Raw genomic sequence first — 25,650 nt, forward strand, 5'->3', positions numbered from 1 at the left:
AGCGCTGACAGCAAAAGCATGATCGCTCTATCTACAAAGTTGGACCTGGGAACAGCAAGAAGTATCTGACGAGATGATCTTAGACCACTTTCAGGCTGGTGTTGAGAGACCTGTAATGTACTCTGGGGCCAGACCAAGTCGTGCTTTAAAAGTAAGTAATACAATTTTAAAACTGATTGTAAAATGTAGAGGAAGCCAGTGCAATGATGCTAGGACAGGTGTGAAGCCTGGCAGCAGAGCTCTGAAGCAGTTGTAGCCTCAAAAGTTGCTTCCAATAGAGGCAGGAATAAAAGAAGTTGCAGTAATCAAGCATGTATGACCTTCTCAGTATCACTGAAGGAAAGAAAAGATTTTATTTTGGAGTTGGTTCTTAATTGTATAAAACAGGCTTAAGCAAGTGTCTTGATCTACTTTTCAAAAGTAAGTTTGGAGTCAAATATGACTTCTACATTCCTGGCGGAGTGTGTGGCACACACAGAAACCGAGCTGGGGTCTGTGCACTTCAATTGTGCAGTGTGGACAGATTAGTAAAGCCTTTGTTGTGTTATTGTTGGGTGCAGGTAGTTTTAATGCATCCACTCTTTTTGATTTCATTAGGCACTTATGCAGGGGAATAAGGCTTTTTGGGTCATAAGAATGATGGTATATATAACTGTGTGTCATCTGCATAACAGTGGTAAGAAATTATATGTTTCGGCTTTTATGTGACCAATGGAAGCATGTAAAATGCAAAGAGGACTGGACCCAGAATAGGACCTTGTGGCACTCCCTTAATGTGATTTGAGCTGGCAAGCGTTACTGAGAGAATTCTATTATACAGATAAGATTTAAACCAGTTAACGGCAGTACCTGAGATATCGACCAAATTAACAAGAAGTCTTATAAGAATTTCATGATCTATTGCATCAAAGGCTACAATGATATCAAGAAGAACTGAAATAGAACAGAGCTCAAGTTTGCATTTAAAAAAGGATCATTATTCATTTTAAGGAGAGCTGTCTTATTGGAATTTATTAAAAAATTATTATCATTCACAAAAATAAACATTTTTTCTATAACCTTTGATAAGATTGGCCATATAGAGACAGGCTTATAGTTGGCTGGATCAGCAGGGTCAAGTTTAGATTTTTTAAAGAGGGATTGTATGACAGCATGTTTAAAACTGGACGGAAAGTTTCCCGTGACTAATGAGGTATTTTTAATAGAAACAATGGAGGTGCACCGTATCAATGACCTTTTAAAGATGTGTTGGGTTTATATTCAGAGCACATGTTGTTGACTTCATGTCCCTTACTATGTCTTTCAGATCGGTAAAAGAGATGGGCTCAAAATAGGAAAAATTGGTGACTTTTAGGATATAGGAGGGATAGCCTTAGTAAGCTGGTTGTATGAAAGCTCTGATATCTGTGAACTTATTGTTAAAATAAGTAAGAAACTCTCCACATCTAGTGGGGCTACATTAAAGTTTAGAATGTGAGCAACTTGATAGGCATGCATTTGATTTTTTAAGACTGTCAAGAGATGACAATTCTTTATCAGATCTCCACTTTCTTCTTAGTGTGTGATTGTGCTCAATAAGCTATAAATATACATTTGGTTTGCATTTCTTAAGTTTAAGAGAAACAATATAACTGAGAATTGAGGTGCAGTTGTTACTAAGTGTTGTTGTTACTAAGTCATCGGAGTTAATGATATCAGTGTGAGTAGCTGGGGTGTAAGTATGAAGACTGGATGTGAGAAACAAATGAGTAATCTGAGCTGCCGAATTTGAATTAAAAACCACAGAGTCACAGTTCACTGTCTGAGGTGGTTGCATAATTGACACATTAAAAGTTGTGGTTTGGTGATCACATACACAGTATCTGTTACCTCTAGGGAATCCAAACAAATATTAAACGAAATAACAAGAGTGTGTCCTTTTGAGTGTGTAGACCCTTTAACTGACTATGTGAAACAAAAAAAGAGTCAATCAGATGAATGAAGTCAGGAGAGAGAGAAGCTGAGGGGACATAAATATTAAAATCACCACAATAAGAGACATTTAGAAGCTCTGGGTTAAAATTGCATTGGACCTTGGAGGTCTATAGATTGCAATGCAAAGCAATTGAATATTTCCTCTGATGATAAAACTAAGTGGTTTAAAATGTAGACACCAAAGGAGATGGTGGATTAGTGAAAAGAGTTCCTGTTGATTACTTCCATCCTCCCTCTTCTCTCTGAGGATATAGCTTTGTTTAAAAAAATAAAAAAACCTGAAAGTGAGGTGGTGTGGATTCAATCAAGCGAACAGCCACCTTCACTCAGCCAGGTTTCAGTTAAATAAGTCAATATTATTTGAACTGATGATGTCATTGGTTCGCAAGGGTTGAGCTGCGCCTTAAAAACTGTCTTTTGTCCTCTGTCCTGTGATGATGTCATGACAGTTAAAAGATTTGTTTGGGAGGGACCTTGCATTAAGAAACCCAAAGTTAGTCTTACTATCACAGCCACCAGGGTGTGCATCAGAGGGATTTATAGGAGCAGGTTTCAAAGTCACCGAGTTTGAGGTCGTTCTGTGTTTCTGTAGGGATGCAAAGTAAAATATTAAGAAAAAATGTCTAAATGTAACAGGTCAGTTTGAACAGGTGATCTAAATTCAGGAGGGTCCAGCTGGTTTTTGCATTAGTCAAGTCCTGCTATTAGCAAGCTGTGAGGAAAATTTGAAATCAACAGCCAAGTGCCTTTTGTGTTCAGCTTAAGTCCATAGCTTTGGTACAAGTCAGTTCTGGTCCAGAGAGCATCGAAATGACTGATGAAACCTGCACCAGCATTGTAGAAGTTCATCAACCAGTGATGCAGGCTGTAGAGGTGGCTGAAGTTCTTACAACCCTTCATTCAGCGTGGGAATGAGCCCAGACACGACACAGAATTTTTCCAAACCCTCAGTGGTCGAGTATAATGATTTAAAATCCTGTTGTATTTTAATGGGTTGTTTTAATAAATTGATGTCGTTCATTCCAATGTGGACAATGACTGTGAGCAGAAGGATGCAGGTCAATAAGGGCAGGGATGTGTTTGATAACATCCAGCACCTTTGACCTGGAGAAACAATGTGTGATGCCCTTAAGAATTTCTATGAACCTAACAACTGAATCTCAACAATTACCATCATTGATATTCGCCCGAGGTGGCGTGGGGTTGTGTGTGGGCTTACTGACAGAGTATGTTGCAGGTGATGGTTGCTAAGAGGTCACAGCCCTGGTCAAGGGGGTTGAGGCTGGGTAAGAGGCCTGAACGTTGCTGCCAAAACAGTCGGATTATGCATAAGCTTTGGGCGTGGTCCAATGCAGTTTTTTGGTGGAAGAGCATCTTTTGCTTCCACTGGGTCAAACAGTGGGGAAGGGACCCACCTCCCTTCTTTCAGCATGGCCAACCAGCCAGTCCACAGTTCCCAGCAGTGCAAAATCCATAGGTGTGTTATCAGAGGAGCCAGCAGGCCCCACGACAGCCAAGCGGGAATACATCATTTCCAGTCGTTCCGTAAGTTCACTGATAAGGTTTTCAATGGATAGGAGCTCAGTCTTAAATTGAAACAGCTCTGTTGATGAAACCATGCTTACTGACCTTGAATGTAGAGGGGATTACTACAGATCAGGAGAGTTGAGTCACAGTGGCGGTAGGCTTTTTGCATTTTTATTTATGTAATTTACCAATTAAGGTCAAATGTGTGGTGTCTCATCTATGAAACAGCAGCATCATCCTGTGTTTAATCATGCAGATCCTTCAGATTAATAATAAAATGTTCGCAGCATCACTACCTGTTCCCTACTTTGTGTGAATTGTGTTTTCGCTCTGGGCAGCAGCTGCATATTTCCTTTGGGGAAGAAAACCCAATTTACAGTGTGCAGAACAGTTCATGATGGCAGGCTGTAAATCATCACAGCAGTCATAAGGCTTTAGAAAGCCTGTTCATGACATGCTTGCTCCCAGCATATATTGTACCCTGGGAATGTTTCCCTCCTCTCCATGGAAACCTCAAAGACGATATGTCCCAATCAGCTCATAGGCGAAAAACTTCTGGTATTTCTCTGTCAAGAATAACAGCATATAGGGAGGGCATGGTCCGTGGCAGCCATCTGGACTTTAGAAGCTTACATTTCAATTCACAGCGCTATCCATCTGGCCAGTGCCAACACTCCCATGCTTGGAAAAGTCCACACACAGTCAGTCTCGCACTCATTGCCAATGGAGAAAGCCAGAGTTCGTTCATATTCAGCAGGACTGATAGTGGGCCATTTGTTAAACACAAGATGTAGATTTCAATTGAGTGGCTCCGCAAGATGTTGTTTGGTTCTGCTGAAGTGCCGACCATTGCTTTGCCAGAGACAAGAGGGAAGTTTAATGTCTTCATCCTGTCAAACAGAAGTAAAACAGAAGCCAGTGGTATGAGTGTAAACATGCAATACAAACGAGGCCAGGCTTCAAAGAAAGCACTAGTTTAATTTGTTTTGTGTTCATGATCCTACATGTTAAAGGACTGTCATCAAAATCCTGATTCAATCCAGAGTTAAGAATTTTAGTTGTCACACACACTTTCACCGCAGTTTGGATTGTCGTGACTTTTCTGTACATCAGATGTTCATGGATGCCGCCTGTAAGTTTGTTTGTTTGCTTTTCTTCTTTTGCACAGGAAACTCAACATTAGCCAGAGAAGCCAAACAAGACCTGAAGGAGGAGAACGGAGTGGCTACAAATGCAAAAACAAAACTTCACATCCCAAAACACTAATGACGGCTCTTGTAGAAAATTTGTAATGTAATAATATGCATAATATGTATTGTGATTTACGTGAGGGAAATTAAATTTGACCAGCGAACATTTCTTCCTCATGTGTGCATCCTGTGGGGGTTAAAGCCCAAAAGTGTTTCCCCGGCCAGCAGATATATAGCATGAGATCATGTGTTGAGGTGAGAGGAGGGTTGCTCAGCCTTCCGTAACTATCATGTTGTGGGTAAATCGCGCTCATTATGTTCTGAGTGGAACCACATGCAGAAATTTAGCATAGTCTTTTCTGGGGGTTGTGTACAGGGAATACTGAACCACTGATGTCATTATCATACATGTGTATGTGGATGAGGTTGATGTCTTTATGCCCTCAGAGATGTCATTCAAGTTATGTCTACTAAGTGAAATCCTCCAACGTAACGTCTCTCCTTTAGGCAGCCTGTTAATTAAATGTTCATTCTTTGACATATAGGACACTTTGCTTATGTTTTTTTGGGAATATTCGTACAGGCTGCTGCATAATAACCAAAAGTTACCTTATGTGCAAAACAGGACATGCTACAGGCAGCAGGTCGGTGGATTGGAGTATGTTGTCTGGCTAGTTTTGAAAGCAAAGCACAGTCTAAATGATATCATGCTGGTGTTTCCATTTGGTAAACACTGAAACACAAATAAATGGGGCCTACTTTGTTGTGCTGCTCGTGATACTCACATCAAACTCCTGACCTCTCGGTCAGCAGGAGCAGGTCGCTACCAGGTTGTAAATCTGCGAGACTGTTGGCGATGGCCATTACAGCATGCTATTAAAAATCCATACAGCCACAAGGTCTGCCATTACTGCTTAAAGGCAAACAATAAATTAGAGCCAGAGTTTGACACTGGCTTTATATCTTAATAAAAAAAGAAGTGCTTTGCTCCTGATCTTCCTCTGCATCAGTGTCACAGAGAGGAAGGCAGGAGTGCAGGGTGCTGGCGCCGGAGACAGAGACACACAGACATAGAAAGAAGAGCTCTGGTTCAGCTCTTATCTGATCCCCAGCGGATCAGTGACTACTGCTAGTGTCAGCAGCATGTTGGCCCTCTACAGCCAGCAGGAGTTTAGTTGACATTAATCACCATAATTGCTCATTACCACCTGTGATCTCACTGAATTATTGATGGTGTTCCAGGTGAGATCCACCAGGTGAAATCCTCTGTCAGGTAAACAGATAAAAATTAGCCGCATGAGAAGTCTTGCAGATTGGAGATGTGACAGTCTAGATAGTCAAAAGAAGAATGTGAGACAAAACAGACGGTTAATTGAGTGTAGGAAAATAAAATAGGGGCACAAAAACAACACAGAGCAAATGCGGGTAATACTGTGTGTATTTTTAAAGCCCATGGACATAGCTCATTAAACTGCTGCAAAGCTTTTTACAACATGGATTGTTTTCATCATTGTGAATCTTTTCTTCTCTGTAATAACCACATAGTTGCCTGCACATTGTCATGTGTGTGATGAATGCAAGATACAATACCAGGAATGAGCTAAAACTCCACAGTGCCATATTCCTACTGTATCTTGTATTTCCAACAAGTAGTCCCCAATCAACATCCCATCCATCCTCTACAGGGAGTAAGGAGACTGAAGGCTAGTTCAGTAGCTCCGTCCATAGGGACTTGGTTTGGGAACTGGAGGGTCACTGGCTCACGTCCCCATATGAGCCAAGCATGGAGTGTGGACCGGTAGCTGGAGAGGTGCCAGTTGGCTTCCTGGGCACTGTCGAGGTGCCCTTGAGCAAGGCACTGAACCCCCAACTGCTTGGGGCGCCTGTCCATGGCCGCCCCCTTGCTCTAACATCTCTCCATTTAATGCACATGTACGTGCTATTTGTGCATGAGTGTGCATTTCCGGCCTGTGTGTGTGTATGACAACTGAGTGAAATTTTTTTTATTTCTCCTCAGGGATTAATGAGTGTATCTTCTTCTGCTTATCCTTGCACATATTAGGCAAGAAGAAGCGTGATCCTGGGCTTATATATATATATATATATATATGTATATATATATATATATAGATGGTCAGCCATTTACACTCATGGCCAGTTTGAAGTATCCCAGTCTCAGAACCCATCAGCTGTTGGTCTGAAGCCAACAGCCTCTCGGGGCAAGGCCCAATATTTTGGGCTGATCTAGTGTAGCCAGATAATTAAAAAAAGAAGTTAATATAAACTTGTTTTCACATGATAGATGATGGATTACAAGGTTGTATTTCAGCCAATCCATCCTGCCTCTCCACATGGCCTGTTTACCTGCCATTGAATCAATACTCTGGCTGCTAATATCCTGATTTTTCCCATATTAATAACTATCATATAATCCTAAAAACGGATTAACAGACAGAGACAAGAACAGTAATGGTGGTCTTGAGATGTAGTCTGTCAGACTTCAGAACACCACTTTTCATTTTGTAGCTTGGTACATTAACAGCTGTGGAGTGAGTACAGAGCAGTTGTTTGTGAAACTGTAGCAGGTTTGAACAGATTCGACATTATGAACATCATGTTCAAGATGGTAAGATATGGGTAGTTCAAGGAATCATCTTGTCGGCCGGTCATCCCTATCCTGCAAATGATCACAAACTTAAGATACAAGAGATTTCATGTCGTGGCACCTTGTAAAATTGAAACCAGTTACGTTGATCCTCTTCTGTCTACTTATACCACATTTGTGTTTAGACGTTTTGTCTAAACTGTTTCAAGCAAATACTCCTGTGCCTTTCCACAGCTGCCATTTTGCACAACAACCTTACACCATCCTGCTCTAATATTCTAAACATCGGTGAAAAACGAGACACTGTGCAGACATTACCTGAAGTGACGTGCCGACATGCTGCAGTACACAGCGGTGACACATTTTCCAGACTAATGTCAAATCCCAGCCGATGAGTGAGCAGTTGGGCCTTGCTTAATAAACAAGGTGTACCACCCATTTTCTCAAGCTGCATTAGGCCTGCTGTATAATAATTAAGACAGGAGAAGTCCGTCAATCACTCTGAAGATTTTTTTCTTCTTTTTTTCTTGTAACAAGGACATAAACAGCCCTTATTTGGGCTCACAGAACCCCTTTTGACTGGCCTGCATCCTTAGCAGTCAAACTGCAGTAACCAAATGTTTCCACAGACTTGTCATGTACATTTAAGCACAGAGCCTCCAGCCACAGTGTTTCAAGGCAGGTCATTGTATCTTGCTTTGCACCACACCACCCACATTAAGTGGCCTTATTATAGAATAAGTCATTTCTTGTATTTTAAGGGTCAGAGGGAAAGGTCTCAGATTAATTATTGTAAAAGGCTGTTTTTTATGCAGATGCGGTGCATTTGTAAGCAGAAATTCTTTACTATAAATACGTGAAGATTTACCTGATAAAGCAGATGAAACAAGCACATACTTACATCTCAAGCTGCACTCACTTGCACTAGTACACACACATGCTTGTTCAGTGAAGAAAATTATATCTTGACTTTTAGACATCCCTTAATCTCTAACCTTAGCCTGAACCCTCATCTCTTAACCTTAATACTTGTGCTAACCCAGTCCCCTGTGTACTACATTCCTCCGATTATTTCCATCCTACAAGTACACACACATAAGCACGTCCATGCATCCACACAAAAGCTATATGTATTAAATATAAACATTATTCTCATAGGGGAAACCCCACGTATATGAGTGTCAGATGGCAGCATGTAGTCTCGTGTGTAGAGATTGGGAAGTGACAACAAACCATTGAATTTAATAATATGTAGGTTTTTCTTCATCTTTAAACAATACTTAAATGTACATACATATGTTTCCATGGGATAACTCATTATCCAGTTTCTCTGTAGTACATTATATTAATAAGTTGGATCTAATTTAACTTAATTCAAGCATGTCTAATTAACTTAATTAATTCAGTTTAAATGTAAATTAGATCAAATAAATGTGGAAATTATGTACATTCAAATTATTGTTTATCAATTATGTCAATTTTTTTTTTTACAAATTCTATCTAAATAAGTTTAATTTTTTTTAAATGAAACTGAATTTTTAAAAAACTGAAATTGATTTTAAATAAATTTAATTTAAACATGTAATCAAGTTAAAAACAAATATTATTTAATTGTGAAAATTAGCTTAACTTAATTTAAAAAAAAAAGTATTTATGAAATGTTTTTGTGATTAGAGACATTACAGCTATAGACTGATTGTAAGCAGGTCTGACTGAGGAGTCCTCTGGACTGCCTCTAATGTCTCTCAGACTGAGGAGCTTCTTTAAGTGTTAAAGGGATAGTGCACCCAAAAATGAAAATTCAGCCATTATCTACTCACCCATATGCAAACAACTTTTTATGTTGGGGCTTCAGGACACTTGGATCACTACGGACGAGCAGTATGGAGATATTCTGTTGTTTCAGTTATGTGTTTTTGGACGTTTGAATCTGGGGCACCGTAAGCCTCCATTAGGTGGAGTTGTGTTGCTACCCCCTCTCCCCTTGGATCTCCGCAAGGGATGTGAGGACTCTAAAACTTCACCTGAGCCTCCCTCGGCATATGGGTGAGTAGATAATGGCTGAATTTTCATTTTTAGGTGCACTATTTCTTTAAAGTGCTTTGTTAATTACCCTTACATCAAAATCTTAGGGAGTCCTCAGGAGTTGAAGTGCGACACACCCCTTCTTTTGGAGTGTCTCCTAACTCAGGAGCTTCTTTTGGTCTTCGGATGTCTTGTGAACACAGCTCCAGGTGTGTTCATCTAACGGATAAATCAATGGAAGTAAACCAAGAATATGTGGCCTGCACCTATCACATCACATTTTGACAAGTCGTGTACTGGGGAATAATAAACAAAGCTGTGCAGACTTTTGACAAGTTCAGCTGAGCAGCGTGGGCATACTGCTGCCAGCTCGCCATTTCACCTGAAGGAAGGTGCAAAACTCATTTTCTTCCACGGTACACATTACACAGCCTTGTGTTTCCGCACACCGACAAAATGATTGGTCATGTTGACACAGGAGGAAAATGTATTCAATATCAAGATAACAGTTTAAAACTTATCTTGGCATCCATGCGGCATTCTGTTGTTTGTTTTGAAAATATATAATATAAAGTCATACCATTTGTGTGAAAGGTTTTTTAATAAAAGTGAGGAAACTGAGGAGAAAATTACTAAGATCATTTGTCAGCTGCTGTCAGGCTAACCAACGTTAAACAAAGGCAAGACAGACTTCCAGAACAATATACCCAAACATGTGTAATATGTCAATAACAAAGAACGTATTGCTATTAGTAGAGAAAATCGCTTACAGAAAGCTACGTTGCACCTTGATCAGTACCAAATCTGACTTTTGATGTCATGGCATGTACAGTATTGACGGATATTACAATGGTTTGGTTACATATAGTAAATATTTACTGTAACTACTGCCTAATGTGACCTCTGTTGTGAAAACACAACTTTCCGTCTATTACAAGCCACTATAAATCTCAGGTGGGAGGGTGAGTGGAGAAGGGTCAGAGCTAGCAGAGAATCTATCTAGTAGCTGAGGATCAGTCGGGTCATGTCAAGGGTGATAACACTTGTCTTTGGCTTCATGTAAAGAGGAACAGTCCGGTCTCTGTATTAGCTTTTTGTTTCTCTCATCAAAATCAGCAGCCTATTCCTGTTCACTAATTTTGTCGCTGCAGTAACCCATTATTTAGCAGTTCTTTAGTCAAACATGAAAGTGTTTGTATTTTCACTATTGTGGTATGTTTGTACGGTGGCCGACAAGGACAAACGCATAACAGCTCAAACCATTTCCATTAGGTGAAATGTGCTTCAGAGACGATGTCATTTCAAAAACAACAAACAAACAAATACAGAAATGTTGCAAAGTCAAAAACACACAAATCAAATCCCAGAAATCAAATGCAGCATAAAAACCCTGCATATCTGGTCAACACAAAGGAAATTCTCCAGGCTTCTAAAGGGAGCAATAAGTCGAACAGCTTGATTTTTTACCCAACAAAGAGACCAGACAAGAGAGAGTGTTCGTCTTGGAAGCACAAAGAAAAGCGGAGTAAAGAGGCAACATAAAAGGGTATATTTTGTTTTGTACATTTGGCCTTGGTCTTTTAGAATATTTTAAAGAGTAAAAGATTAACACAGCTATTTATTGCACTGAGCGCTCTCAATAGGAGTCTGGAAAACTTTTATCGTGTTGAAATATGCAGCGTTTTTCTGACACATTCTTTTCTGTTTGTGTTTGTGTTTTTGACCTTGCAAAGTGTTTGATGATAATGCTTTCTGCTGCACATGTTTTCATTTGCAGCACATTTTTGTCATATTTGATTTGGATTTTTATGTGTTAATGAATCAGCATCGTTTCTAAAGCTGCAGCATATTTCTCCTTCAAATTCAGCATATTGACTTAAAATGTACTTCTATGTCAGTGACAGCTGTTTTCTCTACCTGATCCAAGTGGCCAAAAATAAGTTATCATAAATTTAACAGGTGCTGACTTGTTGTTATCACCCAAACTGGCCATTGCATCGCTCACCTTCTATTTCCTGCTGGGTGCTGCAAGAAGAGTCATGCTTATGATGTAAAGCTTTGTTTTGGAGTCCTTTAATCTGACTTCAAACCTTTGCTTAATCATCTGTTGCTGCTCACTGATCATATTAAATGCCAAGTTTAGAGCCATGCAGCTTTGTCCTTCAGTTCTCAACCTGCCTATTTGCTCAGCTGTGCAAATAAACCCTACCTGTTCTCAATGGAATAAAATAAATGTATGAATAAAATAATGTAATTTCAATTCAAATGAGTGGCAGCTGAAACAAATTTCCATTGGTGCTCGGAGTGTCTGCACCTTTAAGACTGTCAGTGGGCTCAGCCCTTGGCGCCATGTAAAGCATATTGTAATAAGGCTTAACATGCTGATTGAAGATAAAGCTGAGAAAAGGAAATGTAGAGGAAGGGGAACTGGGTTGTGTAATCTACTACTGAATGATCCCTCATTGAGAAGTACAACATGCTGTCGTATTATGACTTTATTGTTTTGGATTATCCTACTGAAATAAAATCATGGTGGGTGTTGTTACTCTGGGAAAGCTTCATAACAGTATCTCTAATTGGTGATCCCAAGGGGCTTTAGAGATAAAGGGACAAGAGGCCAGTGGGGAAAAGGCGGCATCTGCCTTCCTTTGTTCCTAAATTCCTGTGCTGCACGCAAGTCCCTTGACATACTCACCTCCTCAGTGCCAGTCAGACTAAGATTAAAACGACACACCTCATCACTGCTTTCTTATGCAACAAGTCTGTTTGTCAGTGTGTTCGCAAGAATCTTGACCGGCCAGTTTATGCTTGAATTGCACTGGGGAGACAGAGTGAGCGGAAGGATAGATGTGAATGTCAGAATGCGTGGGTGGAGGAGAAGATAGGTGGGAGAGGTTGTAGTCTTTAGACAGCAGAGGGACACGAATGGCATAAAAACACGAGAGAGCGCCCTGCGATAGCATCTCTTCAGCCGGCTTCCTTTTGCTTTGGAACATTGCTGGCATTACTAATGGTATATGTAGGCACTCGACGAGCTTAGACCTGTTCCTCTGACTTTTAAAATAGAACAGCCGGTCCCTGTGTTTGGTTCTTCCTTTGCGGCAAGGTCAGTAGTACCAGCCCAAAAATGCAAACAGGACATCTCATTGCTTAGGGGAAACCAATCCTCATTATGTGGGGGAAAAAAACAACACGGCTGGAGAAACATGCCTTGTTATCCCAGAGTCATTAGAGATACTGCCATGCCACTGATCCAGAATGTAGTTAATGTTCCCTTTTTAGAGAAATTGGCCTAAAATGCTTCACCTTGCTTTCTGAACTATATCAAACAGTGTCAGGCAGGTTTTATATTCTATCTTTGTGAGCATCTACCTTCTTTCTCTTGAAAGATTTACTGCATAGATTGACCAGGAAAGGTGTTTGCGCAACTCATGTTGTAACCTAGTTTCCAGTTTGTAAAGCTGGTTTAATTCAAGCAGTATCAACAAGGTCAGCCAAAGGGTAGGGAAGAAGTGGGAAATGAAACCGCAATAACACAGTGCTGATAACAGTTCAGGACAGTGGGACAGATTTCTAATGGAATTACATGTCATTGAGACTTCGATTGCTCCTGTAATTACCAGCTTATCAGCAACAGGCTAATGACAATGTGATCAGATGGGCAGAGCTACCTCAGTGTCCCACTGTTTGTTTCTCTGTAGATGTTAAGAAGCAGAGATAGAAATCTGATGACTCAAAATGTTTTTTGGAAACCCAGAACCTTTTGATAAATGTGCCTAAATCTCTGGACTTGAATGAAACTCCAGTCACAGCAATGACGACTTTATAGTCTGTATTTTGACCTGCTCTGAGACTTGAAGTCATGACCTTAAAAAACAAATAACACAGCACCATGCAGGTCTTGCACAAAAACACAAGCCTCGTTTCCACCACCGCAGTACAGTTCAGTTCAGTTCAGTTCAGTTCAATAGGCTTTTTTTTCTGTTTCCACTGTGAAAAGTTCTGGTACTAACAGGTGGAGCTGTGAACACTGCCGTCTGTTGATTGGTCAATAGCGGACGGTCACTCTGCTCAGGGCTGAGTTGTGGCTGGTTTTGAGGCTCATGAAACTACTGTTCGCACCATGGAGAGTTTTATTAGTAGAATGTAACTATAAAATAAAATGACATTTTGCTGCATCTTGTAGCAGCTGTAGTCATACAGAAAAAATAAAAATTCACTGGGCTGACTGTCAGTGACTTTTAAGGTGGAATGTTAACCTGTAATGTTACTCAATGCATGAGTTGTTGACGTGAATCCATCAGCACACCTTAAAATTCACTGTCAAAACTTTGCAAAGCGTCGTTCCTGTGGGCTCCGGCAACACTAAACCCCTGAGCTTGCCTGAGAAGGACTGAATGCACAAACCCCCATGGAGAGAGACTATCACTGCAGCCTGTTTTATTTTGTTCTGAAGATGTCGGTGTGCAGTTTAGCCCTGTGGACGATAAACAAGGTGCAGACTTCCCTCTGTGTCACCGGCAGAGTTGGGTAAGGGTTACTTTAAAAGTAATTTAAGTATTTTACTGCGTTACTTACCAGTTACTTTACTGCGTTACTCCCTGAGCAAAGTAACTCAATTACTTTAAAAGTACTTCGAACGTTACTCCCTGAGAAAAGTAACTCAAGCACTTTTAAAGTACTTTTGAGTATTCTACATTTCCTATTGGGCAATGGACCACAGGGCGCTAAGCCTACATTTTTTTGTCTCCAAAATTAAAGTTATGGACCACTTGCCCTTCACTGAGATCCAATTCTCCCATCACAGCCGTCACTTTGACCAGTAGAAACACACAACGATCTGCTGGTAGACAACTGTAGCTATGACAACACCACCCCAGCATTTTTAATATTTCCTCTAGGGATGCTACCACACAGAGTAAAAGGGGGAAATGATGGTGTGAAACAGCAGAGGCACTTTGTCAACCCGCTGAGTTAACGTTACTGTCATTAGCATCAAGCTAGCAAACAATGGTACATCCTCACGGTCGGACATAAAGTAATAACATTTACAAATAGCAGCAGGGCTTTTACTCACCACAACTGCAGAGGCTCCCAGCTTCATTTGAAACAAACTACATTATAGACGGTCCGTTATTTATTAATCCCTCTTTGTGTTTATATATTTATCTTTTATCTGCTCCGTTGTCTTTATAAAGTTAACATATCACACCGTCATTTCAAACTCAACACTTGTTTCAAATTAAAAGCCCCTTATAACCTCGGCTGAGAGAATCCCTCCATTTTCTAAATAGACAAACATTTGTCAGAACTTCCTGTGGAAGATACAGTAGCTTGGATGTTTCAAATGTAGCTCCTGCCATCTGCTGACGCTTTTAGGTGACTACAACAACATGTCGGCTGGCACATGAACAGACACAGTGACTCAGATGATAGTAAAAGTAATAAAAATAGAACAAGAATAACCCGATGACATCACACACGTTGTGAAAGACAACCGGGGATAATTGGTGAGTACCATCGTGTAGTGTGTCATGTCTGTCGGCCAAGTCACGGCACGATTTTATGACTCCACAATCGTGTAATGTGACATAGTGACTTTCAGAACGGGCAGAAAAGTCATGTAGTGTGTACCAGGCATAATGCAAGTCCTGAGTCTGACCTGTCTGTCAGCGAGTCCTCTTCCACCTTTTTTTAGACTCCGTCGTAGTCAACGGCAGCATTTCTTCTCCCTGTAGCTAGCGACAAGCTTCATGACTTCTTTCGGACTTATAGGTTTAACGTTATCTCCCTTATTAGAACCAAAAGACAGCCGTTGCTGTTTCAGAGCTGAAGGACCAGCGTTGTAAAAGTAACGGAAGTAACTGATGGCTTGTTTGAAAATGTACTCAAGTATTTGATTACTCAAACAGCAAACTAACGCATTAGGTTACTCGTTACTGCAAAAAGTAATCAAAGTACTCTACTCTCATCACTGGTAATGAGGAAATGAAGTGAGTGCTGGACGGAGCAGTGAGTGACAACAACCCCGCCCGCATGTAAGAGTACTGTTTGTGGTGGAAACACTAGGGTCTAGGTACCATGTCTATCCTCATAAAATGGTTCGTATGATATCCTGCAAACTAGCGCCCCCTAGTGTCCTTAATATACAGTTTTGTAATTAATGTAAAGTTACAAAGGTTAGGATTAGGCAAGTAATGTTACTGTAGTGGGGTTTAGGAAAATAAATATAGATGCATCTTAAAATGACTCCAAATTCGCTTAAAGTTTACATGGTTCCAACACTGGTCGCCTGAGGGAAAGTCCCATCCTGTGTTTTGAGACCCATCCACCCCCCCAACCTGCCCTAACTGGACCCCTCGAGACCAGTTCCTTCTTAACTCTTGTCAGTGCACTGGTCACGTGATCGCAGCCTTCCAAAATACATGGGTTATGCACAAATAACTGGCTCATCATTACGTAGGATGTGAGCAAAATCTGGTGCATTACTTGTCATAGGAAGACAAATAGAGCATGAGACCAGCCTGACTTTGACCTGTTGGGAATTCTTGATTTACAATTAGAGCAGCCCATGTTATTGTGGCATGGATTCAAATGAAGCAGATTTGTCAGCTAAACATTTCTTCTGGGAACTCTTCTCAAGATTAGTAATGTTGTATACACCAAATTCCTACCTTATTCATGTAATGTAACTTAAAAATAGGAACATCAGATAACGTTTGCCTCCTTTTTGGGTGGCAGTAGTAAACGATTTGTCCTTAACATTTATTGTGTCGTGGTTTCAGACTAATTGAGACAGTTGGAGAACAATTAGATACAAAATAGAATGTTTGTTCAACAGGATTACTATCATGTTTTTCCCAAATTATGTACAAAGCATTCCACAATCTCAAATGGCTTAAAATGTTGCTTCCATAAATAGGAGAAAATATCTCCCCAGACCCCCCCTCCCCCTCAGTTTGGGCTGAGTCCTTAATGTTTACAGCCTTTGGCTCCACCCCTGCAATATACAAGTAATTTGATCCATTGTTTACATTAAATAAAATATATAAAAACCAGCTTTGAAGAGTTGCCAACTTGTAATATGCTTGTAAAGACTTATAATGTATTAGCTACCTTGGTATCTTAAGACTTTATTTGTCCCAAAGACTCTGCCTGAGTCACAACATAAGTAGGATGTTGATGCTTGTTAAGCAGAGTGCTGTTAGAATCTGATCTTTCTGGCCCATGTTACAGTATGCACTAAGAATTAGTCTTTCATTCACTAGAGCATGTTTTCTGTGCAGAGTTTCCACCCAACCAACAACTTTTAAACCTTTCTGAATGTGCTCCCCTGTCCTTCACTGTGTCAGCTGCAGAAATCTCCACTTCCCATTGCCGCTGCAGCCTGATGTTGGCAGATTAGACCTGGAGTTACCAGAAGAATTGTCCCCTTATAAACTTATTTTAATGGCCTTAAATGGTGGCACCAGGCCAAATGGGAACTTAATAGCCAAGGGGAAGTTGTTTGCTGAGATATGGAAGCAATTGCCTTTTCTTGTTGTAACTTCTTATATGTATCTTATGCTTATCAGCTCTGTCAACAGTATCGTATTTAAATGATCTATTGCTGTTTTGTTACACGTTTTGGACTGAAGAAAGAAAGTAATTCAGTCTTTTTTATGTTTGTGCCTCTAGGAGTTTCCCTGTCTTGTGATTTAAGCCTTGTCCTGTTTTCCTCAATTTATTGTTGTTGTTGATGTTGCATGCCATGAGGAAATTGTTGTGGTTGCAGACCGACCCTCCAAAGACAGACTCAGATTCAATGAATGTAACTAGTGTTACTACAGAAAATGTGAAGGGTGTCTGAAAAACTATCAACAGTTGAAGTGACTGCTACTTAAATCATGAGATTAAATTAATCACTTTCCCACTGCTGTGCCATCTACTTCAGTTTGGAATGATAATAAGATTAGAATTCCCGATAATTTTACATTGATTAGTTGTTTTTCAGAATCATTTCCCCTGAGTCCGCTGGTTCATCCATCACTCTACAAGTACCCTCTGGTCAAAGATTGATCTGAACTGCAGACTATGATCCCATGCGCATCCATGCACAGAAGTTTTGTCCATTATTTTCCACACGCTGCACTTGTGTGTGTTCACACAAATTCTTGCACGGCTTTCTATGTGTGTGTCTATGGTGCAAAAAGACGACTGCACAAACCATTTTGTAATGCCGGTTTCCCCCCAGTGTGCCAAGTGGTTGAGGCCGTGAAATGAAGGATGCAAGCAGTTAAAGTGAAAGATTTGCTCATAGACCATTTTTCAGGGTTATGCTCAGTAACTAATCTTGAAGTTGTGTGATTTTGCACAGGGGACCTTCCCACATAAGAGACAGGGGTACATATAGACTGCCAAGAGTCTGTAGTTTAAATCAAATAAAGTTATCAGATTATCCTGTGTATTGTCATGACCCACTTAGCTTTAATAGAGTGGATGATAAAGCCTGTGTGCTAATGTTTTTTGTGAGAGTGCACTGAAAGAGATGAGTTCAGCTGGAGTTAACAACACAAATAAAATAGTTCATTAAATATGCTTCAGTGATTTCTCATGCATTTTTGGAACACCCACTGGAGAGAGTTAATGCAGGCTTCCACGGTGAGCCATGGGAAACCAGGAGAGCCTTTCTTTCATGAGTCTGTGAATTGGATTGGATTAGAGTTACCTCTTGCCCAGTTTACACCTGGTTTTAACCTACATCTCAGGTAATCGGCTCACAAGTGGACAGCTCTAAGTACAGGTGAATGCACCTCAATGAGTTGTGAAATCAAAAGGCTCAAGCAGGGATATGTTTCATTTGTATGTTTCATATGTAGCGTATCAAGGATTCTCAAGTGACGTAGTTCTAAATATATACATGACTTTGACTTTGGGAGGTGGAGGGGATGATGGATGGTGTGACACCTAGATGAGACAGCTGCCGAGCCGCAGACCACTGTTCAAGACCAACAAACAACACCGGTTGTTTTTTAATAAGACATTGCAGAGGATTGCGGTGCCAACACTGAGTATTTTAAGCCGAGGTATGATCTCTCTCTCCCCATAACTAAGTGGTTTTAGTGTCTAAACATAACCACATATTAACCACAGCATTATTGAAATGTAAAGTTTCAACATATCTGACACATAATAATGTTCAAATATTACACATCTGTGCTCTGCAGAAATGTACAATGCCAGATCATCCAAGACGCATGTCAATACTATACTGGCCATTTCCAAACTGCAAGTCAAGTCAAAAGATTTTGTATGGACAGTTTTATTATCTGTATTTTACATTGCCTCTTGTCTCAGTCTGCTGTTTGCTTTCTCATTCTTTTCAGATGTCTCACACAATGTCCTCTAATTGAATTCCTCCTTTATCTGAGAGTGAAATCAGGCTTCCTTCTTGAGTTAGAGCTTCCTGGGTTGTTGCCTATTTGGTTGTCTCCAGCATTCCCGTATTCCCCCCGCCCCCCACCATGATGGATCCCTGATGCTCAGAGGACAGGTCCAGGCTTACGCCAAACACAATTTGATGCTTGAGAGGTAGGCTGAGTGTTACTGCGTACAACCGCAGCAAGCAGCATCCTGTTTGCTGTTTTTGTTTTATTGATTTGTTGTTAGTTTAATTGGCCCATGTTGCGTTGTCTGACTGCGTAAAAGTTTGACTTCACCTTAAGCAGAAGAGGCAACTCACAGCCTGATGGGAACTGCATTTTTCACATTCTTAAACAGGTGTGTGACACATTTGATGTGACTCTAGATTGCACACTGTCGCCATCTCATCATCGTATCACCAGTGCAGAACAACAGGCTGCTCTACACTGAAGAGGAACAAGTAGAGAAATGATACGGTGTCATAGAGTATATTTGTATCTCAGCACTTTTAAATATGTGTTTTTTAGCCGTTTAATGAATGTCACATAATATTCAGAAATGCTGCTGCATCCTTATTGTTGACCCCATGATATAAACCCACAGTGTATCAAACTGTGTGTAAATTCATAACAGGGGAACAATCTTCAGCTCGGTCACTGACAATTTGCAGAACTGAATCCCCACTGAGCTTTTTTTAACCCTTGATGCAATTGTAGCACAAAGGAAATTTCCAGTGCTGCATGTGGGCGTGTTGAATGAATGGTGTTGCCGTGTGTGTGCTGTGTAAACTCGACCTCCATCTGCAGTATAGAGCCCAGATGGCAAGATTGCAACTGACCAGGCTTTGACCCTAAAGCCTTCCGACCAACAGCAAGAAAAAAAACAATATTTCACTGTGCTTGAAAGCCACATTAAAGAGAAGGGACTGAATTGTTTTGCATTGCTTATGTATCATTTTTCTTGGCCATCCTGGTGGGAGATGAGTGATGAGGCTGGCAATCTCTTCAGCCCCGTGAATCCAATTCCCAGGCAGCTCTAAACACTTTAACAGGATATCATAACATATACGTTATGAAGATGAATTTTACAAAAGTGAGCCTGGGCCTTGTATACATTACACACACTTCATACATTATGTCATCTTATCTAACATCAGATTAATATTAACTTAAGTTGCAGTAAAAGGAGACATTCAAGTGAGCAGAAATAGCAAGTCTTTGATCATGCGACAGACTATCCACTGTAAAAATAAATAAATAAATAAAAACAGTTGTAGTTGTTAGTGTGTGGTCCGCCTCCCTCCTATCTCCCCAAACACTGCATTGTGTTTGCCCTTTCTGCGCCGTCTCCCCCGAGCTTTAGGGAGTGACCTGGGCCTGTGGGATGGTATGCCTCTTCGTCAGGCGCCGTTTGTAATTCCAGACACATTACATCAGATGATCAGATTCCTTTAGCTTTTCATTCCAGATCAGATAAACCTGCCTTTCACCTTTTCACCTTATGGCCTTACCTCACATCCACCCACAGCCTGTTTGTTTTCCAAATCGAAGAAGGCAAATGAGTCAGCGGTGGTGAAACTGTGAGCTGATTGGACATCGTGACATACCAAGGTGCTGGGTATGTGACCTCAAAAGTATGATGAAATTCTGATGTGTGTGATTAAGCAGTGCAAGGAGTAGCCTCGGCACAGCTGGCCCAGATGGATTTCTAGGGGAACAGATCTGTTTTTAGACCTGTGTAATGCATTTCACTCCGATAGTGGCTGTAAAGTACAGAGGCTTTTCTGGTGAATTTAGCCCATAATGGCTCAACAAACAGTGTTGCATTTGTGTAGCTAGCATTATCGGCAATAATGAAGATAACGTAGGACTGTTTTTACTGGAGGAGACAACGAGAAATAGGGACTTGGGTTGGGAGTGACGGGTGGGGGTACATGAGACCATTGTGAACTTGGACATGCCTGGGTTTCTTTACGCTAACACGATTAATTTCACACACACACCCACAGAGAGCCGATGGGAGTTTGTGGGAACTATGCTCAGACCAATGGGAATCCTCAGCACAATTACATTCTTCAAAGGCTCGCTCCCTGGAGATGCAAGGTATATGGTCTAAATAGGAAAACAAGAGATAGTTGCATAAACCTATGTATTTATTTATAATGCCTCTGGGGGTTATTTAAGGCCCAGAAATGCAGTTTACAGTTTCTTGTGCATTGGCGCATTTACATTCCAGTCTTGTTCTCAGGCCCTCACGCTGGGTTACACATGGACATCCCCTGGGTCAGTCCCTGCCACAGCGCAGCCACAGATGAATCTAGTTCAAGTTTTCTGACTCACTACACCAGCACTGAAGACTGAGAGACAGTCCTCATTGCTGCATGACAGGGACAGTTCACCCCTAAATTAAAAATACATATTTTCCCTCTTACTTGTAGTGCTATTTATCAATCTGAATAGTTTTAATGTGAGTTACAGAGTGTTGGAGGTATCAGTGGTAGTGATGTCTGCCTTCTCTCTAATATAATAGAAGTAGTCGGAACTTGGCTTGTGGTTCTCAAAACAACTTTTTAAAAACTCAACAGCAATGTCTCTTTCCAGAAGTCATGACCTAGTTACTCAGACCTTGTTTTGAGCAGTTCCATGTGGGAACTATTTTCTCTCTAGTGAACTATACCCACTAACCCTATCACCGCACTAAAGGAAGTGTGCATCTACTCATGGACGAGAGAGACCTGAGCTCATGACAGCGTGAGATGTGAACATTAATTGCGTCCTCCTCAGCTGAGCTGTAATCTAAGCTAACTCAGTGATGCTACCATTAGATTTTGAGCACCACAAGCTGAGTGCCACTCAGGGTGAAAGCTTTGCAGTTGATATCTCCAATACTCAGCAAATCACACTAAAACAATCTAGACTGATAAAGCACCACAGGTAAGAGGAAACATTTGTATTTGTGATTAGCTGTCCCTTTAAAATCAGATTTCATCAGCTGATGGTGTGGTAAGATACTTTGATTGATAACAGTTTTCAAACAATTTGCCCAACAACGGGGAAGAATGGTAGAAAAAGCAGAAGAATTCCATTTTGCTGCTTCAGTTTCAGCGTCTTTGTATTGTGCATGCTGGCTCACTGTCACACTGTCACGGCATCCCTGCACACTTGAAAAGAACAGAATTATCATTACTGTCATTACCAACACCGACACATTTGTTATTATGATTCAACAAAATTTCTGCATTGAAAAATGCACATTGAATAATTTTGGAATAAAGTAAAGGTTCACTTAATTTTTCAGAGAAGTCCTAAAAATGCTATGAATGAAATCAAAACTACTGAGCGCACATGTCAACTGGTCCAACTCCATGGCAACTAAGTAAATGCCATACGCTAATGCAGAAGCTCGGAACAAAAGCAGCTGTGACAGACTTTTCATTTGCCCATTTTTTCAGACAGCAGAAACATAACAACGTGTTATGATAACTGCTTCCTAAATAACTCTAAATCAGGGACTAGCTAATCGATTACGTTGTTACTCATACTGCTAGACACAATGTTAATGAACCAATATCTGATTTCTTATCTAATAATCTCCATCCTGGCCACTTTCTGATTGACTCAGAATCAGGATCTTCTTTATTAAATATATTTTTGAGATTCATTTTGTTTCCCTTGGCTCATACTGAGCTCTTACTTGGAATGCATTACCTCATGATGATTTGAAAGAAATTCACTGAAAGAAAGGCACAGAAAAAAAGACATTTTCTGCATTTTCAGCCTGTGCTATAATATGAGAAATAACATACTGTAGCTGTACAACCAGCTGTGGTGTCACAGATGATCTTTTCTGCGCTTCTGTGTATCAGTTTTGACTATTAAACCATTACACTGACATTTGCCGACTTTCCAGTCGAGCCAACGCATGCTCTTCTCTCTGACGTATAATTTTTCATCTGAGATAGAGCAAGGAGTCATTTTGGGTGTGTGTTACATGTGTTTATGTAATGTGTCAGGCACAGTGTTCACCTTTGGATCTGTAATGGTACGTTATTCAAGTATGATCAAATCTCTGGAGAGAAGCAGACAGCTCCTTGGGATTACCTCACATTAATGGATGTGAGTTCACCGCAGAGCTGTGATGGCCATGGTAACATTGGCACAGTGCCAGCACAGAGCAGCTCCGTCTCAGTCTCTTCCCTCATGATAATTGGCACGATAACAGGACACATTAGACATTGCTGATTAGATCAGGAAATGGTGTTCTGAGGACACTGAATTGCCCTGTATAGGTGTTGTTGTCTTTCGAGAAAGTAAAGCTGGCCATGTATTACATGCTGTCAACAACCGAAGGCAGCCAGTTTTCAGTTTTGGCCCAGTAAATAACATTATGATGTGAGGCTGTGCTTTGTTGATCCCTCGGATCAGAGGCCAGTAGATACAGTGGGATGAAATGAGTTGTGTCTCTTGAGGTTACGTGAACTTTCTGGTGCTTCCACGTCTGCAGTGACGCTACTCGCTCAAACACTCGGCCCAATCTCATACTTCATTAATCCTTTCCCAGCCTGCCTACAACCATTGATCTATCAGAAGAGGGGTTATCTCAAATTGTCACCACTTTACCCACCCATCTGGTACTGTGATTTATAACCCACCACAGCTGAGGAAAAACACAAGGAAATTGCTTCTGTGTGGTTTAGATTAATGAAGTCTGTTGCGTTCTAAAGGAAACAAACACATCCCTCCATCACACAGTGGTTAATAGTTGCAGACAGTGATTTATTGAATCTGGTCAGAGAAAGAAACAAAATCCCTCCAGTTATTTCCAGCCCATTTTTTTTTATATATAAAAGTCAGTGAGTATGATTACATATTTCCTCTGGATCAATCTTATCTGTCCTACTGATGAAAATTACTTAAAAACACAGACACAACCTCTGACTTCCAGAGGCTCAGATTCACACGCTGGAGCCAAGAGTTGAGGTAATAGCTTTCCCACAATAAGCATAACAACACACACTCAGTCATTGTTATTTCAACACAGTCAATTGCTTCTGTTTAGTAAGCAATTACCCAGTATAAATTTATTTATAAACAGATTAGTCATCACCTCTTTGTACCTCCTCGGATGAAAACAGCAATTAGTCAACTTTGACACTATGACAAGACATTATGATGGAGGTTGTGGTCAGTTAAACACTTTGTAAGTGGGCGCTTAGCGTAATTTGTCTCTCATAGATTGGTCTTTTAAATTCAGTTTATTACAGTTTGGGGCATAATTTTTACCAGTTATGGTCAAACTGTAGTCGCCAAAGGCAGGGAGTGGAGAAGGGAATACAGAACATCACTATGACATAGTCAGATGGGACAATAAACACTGTATGACTGTATCAGCTGATCTGACTGGTTGAAAACAAACCAACCTGGAGCTTTGTTGAAAATGTGTCTGATCATCTGTTCTTTTCCTCAGATTGACCTTTAGGCAATATTGTCTTCTCCCCAGAGCTCAGACAGCTTGCAACATACAGTGCTTTTATTGCTGAGAAGAATGATGGGGGGAAAAAATAATATCAGTTTTCTAATAAACCAGTCGTTCTTTAACTCGCTTTCAGTAGGTGGCATATGAGAAGGTGGGATACTGTTGGTACAGGTCACCAATTCTCATATCAAATATTCTTATACGTTTCTAGCAAAACCATAGCGTCCACCTGACTTGCATATTTTAGCCTTCAACTTAAAGAAAAAGGACCCTGCTTTCCTATGTTTTTGTGTGTAAAAGGAACAAGAAGTTTTGGACAGCCAGCACCTGCAAAACGGTCAATAGCACACCATCATTATATGTCCAATAAAGTGGTTACACTGACAGTTTGTTATTGTGTTTGACAACATTATGGAAAAGACCCTACAGAGTAATACATTTTTTTATTTACCTTTTGCTTGATTCAGTCTGTTTTTGCCCAACCAAGGGTCGCTCAATGAGAAGTCTCAGTCTCAGGTCTTGTGAATTGTTGCAGGAGGACAATAACAAACAGTGAAAAGCGGTGTTAATTTCATTGATGAATACTATGACGAAAATTCTTCATCAACAACCTTTTTTCCATGACAAAACTGAGACGATGATGGGCTAAAATAGTTCTAGAGCTAAGACGAGGACTATGTTTCTTTTTCGCTGATGAGATGAGACCAGACAAAAATGTTCTTGGTTGACTATCGGACATTGATAGCCAAGAACAGCTGTGCTTGTAATTATCTTCAAATGCTGCACGAACGGGAACTGCCCATTGGTCCGACAGCCCACTGGTCCAACATCCCATTGTTCTGACCATATTAAACCCATTGTTCCGAAGTCCCGTTGTTCCAAAATCATCATGATGCCCTGTGGTTAAGGTCTGGTTAGGTTTAGGCACAAAAACCACTTGGTTAGGGTCAGGAAAAGATCATGGTGTGGGTTAAAATGAAAAAGAAAGTGGCAAACACATAAGCCGTGAGCCTGCTTCGCCTCAAGCCTTTCCCAGCTGACCCAGAGCCGGTCACAACGCACCATCAAGGCAGAAATACGCCCGCCGGGAGCCGTTCAGCACCGCGGAGAGCAACAGGAGTTGTTCTATTAGTCTAAACCTCCAGACTAACATGTTGCAGATTAAGAAAGAATTCAGGCTTTAATTGATTTATTTTTCTGCTTCTTGACAGTGAGATCAATATGTTAGCATTTACAATGAACCTGGGTACAAATAGTTGTGTCAAAATTTTTGACAGCATAAACATAGAGATGTTGAGCTTTTCAAATGATGATCAGTAAGTGTGTGCTCGTAAATGACCCCTTGAACATGTCAAAAACTGCTGGAGAAAAGCAAGTTATTAAGTGTTCAGAAATTATTTGTAGTTGTGGAAAAAAAGTGTCTGAACTGAGTTTTCATACAACCTGTCACCT

General features: G+C 40.6%; 1 long non-coding RNA gene across 1 annotated transcript in view; it reads left to right on the forward strand.

The window, feature by feature from the left end:
- The window catches only part of LOC125890578 (uncharacterized), a 23,448-nt gene extending 18,599 nt beyond the window's left edge, over positions 1-4,849 (forward strand). Inside the window, exon 3 of the long non-coding RNA XR_007449566.1 lies at positions 4,670-4,849. This is a non-coding gene — a long non-coding RNA (uncharacterized LOC125890578). The remainder of the gene's footprint in view (positions 1-4,669) is intronic.
- The last annotated feature ends 20,801 nt before the right edge of the window (positions 4,850-25,650 follow it).

This window comes from Epinephelus fuscoguttatus, linkage group LG6 (genome assembly GCF_011397635.1).
Source record: "Epinephelus fuscoguttatus linkage group LG6, E.fuscoguttatus.final_Chr_v1".
Lineage (NCBI taxonomy): Eukaryota > Metazoa > Chordata > Actinopteri > Perciformes > Serranidae > Epinephelus > Epinephelus fuscoguttatus.